At 34.5% G+C, this 4,651-nt stretch overlaps 1 long non-coding RNA gene across 1 annotated transcript; it reads right to left on the bottom strand.

Moving 5' to 3' along the window:
• Positions 1-2,011: 2,011 nt before the first annotated feature.
• Positions 2,012-4,423, bottom strand: LOC126293612 (uncharacterized). The gene is made up of 3 exons (XR_007552320.1): positions 4,314-4,423; positions 2,458-2,595; positions 2,012-2,360 (listed from the first exon to the last, which is right to left on the bottom strand). It is a non-coding gene; the product is annotated as an uncharacterized LOC126293612 (long non-coding RNA).
• Positions 4,424-4,651: the final 228 nt, after the last annotated feature.

Raw genomic sequence — 4,651 nt, 5'->3', positions numbered from 1 at the left:
GGAAATAGCACATCCTTACTTGATGGAGCCACATTTTTATTTCATTAAGGACCACCATTCAGTAGGATGCTATATTGTTTTGATTAAATAAATTACATAAAATGTAAATCTGAATTGCAGCATACATTATTACTGCGATCTTCCTGATATTTTATCTTTAGTTATCTCTAACTCTTTTTACATGTCCTCCCTCATCCATTTGACAGCAGGATCACAGTATTTTGACTGATTGCTCACTACCATATCAGGGACCAGACAGTTTACGGCTCAACCCTGAGACATCTACGAGTGAAGCTTTTAAAGATCACCACGACCACCACCACCACGACCACCACCACTACCACGATTATCATCAGATGAAGTGTGACTTTCATATTTAAAACAGAATTAAGAAACAATTATTTCATGTAGACTTCACCCTGTTATTTAGGGTTGTGAATGGAGTCATCTGCTCTGGTGGCAAGATATGCAACAAGTTTCCACACAACATAAAGAAAGAAACTGGGAGTATCTACCAATTCAAAAGAAAATTAAAAAACATACCCAGTTACCAAACTTTCTACAAATTATCTGAATGCCCTAACATTAGGAGATGATAAGCTGTTGTCTATAAAGCAAGTATCAAAGTATGACTAAAAACTGCATAACAAGCAGTTATGTACTCTAAATAAAACACAGTAAATAAAGTTTTAGGTACATATTTCCTTTGAAATATACCATTATAATAAAGTAAATATTAAGCTACCAATATCAATAAGCAGCAGCAATATGGCACGACTGAGATGCCACCATCCTTTTGTTCAGAGAAGCATATTTCCTTCTGATTCAGGACATGTTATTAAATTTAAATGTTAAACATGGAAAGTGTTACACAGTGTAGTGATAAGTTAAAGCAGTATACGGATAAGGTTTCCACAATTTCTTTGACTTTTCTTAATTAACCTTTATCTTCACTCGTTTCATATCCCTGAAGGCTATCTTTCTTGATTGGCTCTATGAAACATGATGAAGAAATGAATGGAACTGGATTTACATTTATCCTCTAATTGTCTTTTGTGGATATGAGAAATCAATGAGCACCCCCCACCCCCCGATGACACCACTGGGCCTTGATTTTACTTAAAAATGCTACTGTAACCTGGTAATCACTTCCCAAAGAGTTTTGAGCTAGTTCTGATATTGCCTCTTTTGTGGCTATTAGCCAGCAATAAGATCTTTTTGGTCTTTGTAAAAGTTTTCTTCCCACGCAGACTGCTTGAAACTTCTTGCGTTCTCTGAATGCTTTTGTCCTCACATGTGGAGGAAACAATAGCTAGGCTGGAAACTTCAGAGTTTTAGGGGTCCATGTATCAATAATCAGTTTAAACTGGAAAAAACACATTTTGGAACTCTTAAAAGAACTGAGTTCAGGTGAATTTGCACTTCAAATCATTGCAAATCTTGGAGAGAGACAAATCAACACACTGATATATTTTGTGTATTTTCATTCAGTAAGATTATATGGGATAATGTTCTGGGTTAACTAATATTTGAGAAAGGAAGTGTTCATTGCTCAAAAACGTGACTGCAAGAATAATATGTGGTGTTTACCCATGATCAACTTATAGACATCTGTTTAAGGGATTAGGCATTTTGACTACTGCCTGAGAGTCTATTTATTCCCTCAAGATGTTTGTTGTAACTAGTCCACTGCAGCTGGATATTCATAATGATATACATAATTACAATATGATACACATAACTACAATATCAGAAGACAAAATTACATAAAATTATTCATTACTCCGCATTAGGCTTGTTCTTAGCACAAAAAACTTTGCTTAATGGTGCCACCAAAATTTTTGGTCTTTTTCCCTATGATGTAAAATATCCGACAGAGAGAAAAGTTACATTTGAAAATAAACAGAAAAAGATTCTTTACTTTATGTGAACTTGTAATGAGAATGTAGAATGACTTGTTACACATTATAATGATTAATTATACAAATGCTCCATGGAACATGTACCTAAATCAGTCTCCAAAGCAATGAAGCTATCAGAGACAAGTAGAATGAAACAAATAGATTTGGAGCATCACCTAGATCTTTGTACAGATTTAGAAAGCTTGACGGTGATCCACTGTTCTAGTCTAACCATAATATTACAACTGCAGACTGCAGCTCTCAAAATTGCCAACTCTTCTTGCACTACTATCAAATTGGCACCTAGTTTCAAGACAAGCTGCTTGTTTTCGAACACTTTGCTGCAGAAGAGACAGTCACTGTGTTTCTAGAAGTGACAATTAATGGTTGTCATGTATATTGCATTACAACATCCCATGCTGCCATTTCTGATGATTCTGTTGTAGTAGTAGTAGTAATCTGTGGATCATTTTTACAATGATATTGGGCATAACACGGTATTACAATTTAATAAAAGCAAATATATAGTACACATAACAGACATTTGCAAACTTACAGTACAGTATGGCAAGGATGCAACAGGTAGTTGGCTGTGGCCTTACAGTAGTAGCCACCTGAAATCCAGAAGTAAATTAGAGAAACCATGGAAAACCTGAATCACAATGGCTACATGAAGATTGGAGCCTCCATCCTTCTGCAACAAATTGTACACTTGTTTATTATAACACTCATGGTAATTGGTTAGAACGCTATGTTAAAGAAAGATAATGCACAAGGGATTTGAGCAAAACTGTTTGAGAATTAGATTTATGTTGGGGAAAATTAGTTACATAATTTAAGAGTAGCTTTTACGTTTAAATACTCCTCACATCACTATGACATTTATTTACGAGAGAATATGAATATTATTTATTGGTGAAGATTTTAAGACAGATGTAAATTCACTTGTCACAGAAACGGAGGTTAGGGTAGTTCACAGCTACTACACAGTCGTGATAAAATGAAGTAATAGTATTCAACTAGTAATTTTGTGGATACTTGCGTTATACTAAACTATAGTATAAATAGTACCGGCAACTGCACAAATCTACTGATATTTTCCTAAAACTAAATGCTAAAAGTTAGCTACAGCTTTGTTTTATTTATTTATTTAGTCCTTCAAATCCTATATGTATAGAATATATACAATGATATTGAACATGGTTAGGTATTTACAAGATAAAAATACAGTTTGTATTGCAATGCTAAGGACTAGATAGTCAGGTAATTTAGCACAGATTCTTAAATACAACAAACATCACAGGCAACATACAAAGTATAATATTAATAATGCATCTTTATTTTTGTTGTTTGGCTTTTAAATATTCTGTCAGACTGTAAAAGCAATGATCAATTAAATATGCCTTTACTTCAGCCTTAAAACTACAGAGTTTACCTATTGATTTAATATGTTTAGATAGATTATTGAAAATCTTTATCCCACTATGTAGTGTGCCTTTTTGCACAATGATGTTCTCACCTGTTTCACACGAAGGTCAGATTTTTGCCTTGTACTATGTGCATGTATATCTTCATTTTTTAATAAGATATCTGCGTGTCTATCAATACATTGTTTGATGAAAACTGATGTTTCGTAGATAAAAATGCAAGGAAGAGGAAGAACTAACAGTTTTTTGAATATGGGTCTGCACGATTTCGTATTGTTTACCCCTTCAATAATTCTTAGTATTCTCTTTTGCATACTGAAAAGTTTAATATTTGTTGTTGTATTGCCCCACAAGATTATGCCATATTTAATTACAGAATGCGCATAGGAGTAGTATACATTTAACAGGCTGGCTTTGCTGCAACAAGTTTTTAAGATCCGTATCATGTAACAGGTTTTGCTTAGTTTTCTTTGCAAATATTCAATATTACCTCCCATTTTGTGTTGTTCTGGAGCCAGAGTCCCAGAAATTTAGTGCTGTAAACACTTTCAAGAACTCTGTCCCTAAGTTCTATTTCTATGTTTGGGTGGTGTCTTCCTTTTACAATATAGAAGTTCAGTGCTACTGTCTTTTCTTTGTTTATAATTAGCTTGTTGTAGCTGAACCACTGTTCTACACTGTTCATTGTTTGTATAGCGGAGTCTTTTAGTTTTTCTTCTGTTTTGCCACTAATAAGGAAGTTTGTATCGTCTGCAAATTGGAGGGTAGTTTGGCAATACTTGTTGTACATAAGATCATTGACATTTTACAACGTCCATGCGACGTATTTTCTCCCTAACACATAGTGTTACTGTACTAAGTACAGATAAACTTGATGTACTGCAATAGCTGCAACTACGAAACTTGAAATAGCCGCGTCTAAACTAGAATTATGACTAACCAGAAAAGCAATTCAGTAATTAGAACCTTGAGTTACATTACAAACCTGTATTTTGCTGCAACCTCTATTCAAAACCAGTAATTAAGAAAAAAGTCGAATCTGCAGTGCTGAAAATTCAAAGGAAGAGTAACCTCCGTAAAATATAGAACAATTTCAATTCCAGCGCTTCGAACATTTCGCTCGTTTCTCGTCTCTCATTGGCTGCCGAAAACAGTCTTCTCATTGGCCTACGGGACTGACGCAGTGCCAACATATATAAATTGTAGTTGTTTCAAAGAAATTGCATTTTTTTGCGTGCACCGAGACGTAAAAAATGGACAAATCATGTAATATTTCAGGACACCCACTGAAGACGCCTTGTAAAAAAGGCGAAACGCATCTGG

Source organism: Schistocerca gregaria, chromosome 10, assembly GCF_023897955.1.
Source record: "Schistocerca gregaria isolate iqSchGreg1 chromosome 10, iqSchGreg1.2, whole genome shotgun sequence".
Taxonomy (NCBI): domain Eukaryota; kingdom Metazoa; phylum Arthropoda; class Insecta; order Orthoptera; family Acrididae; genus Schistocerca; species Schistocerca gregaria.
The sequence above is the reverse complement of the archived record's forward strand: the minus strand, read 5'-3'. Positions and strand labels throughout refer to the sequence as shown.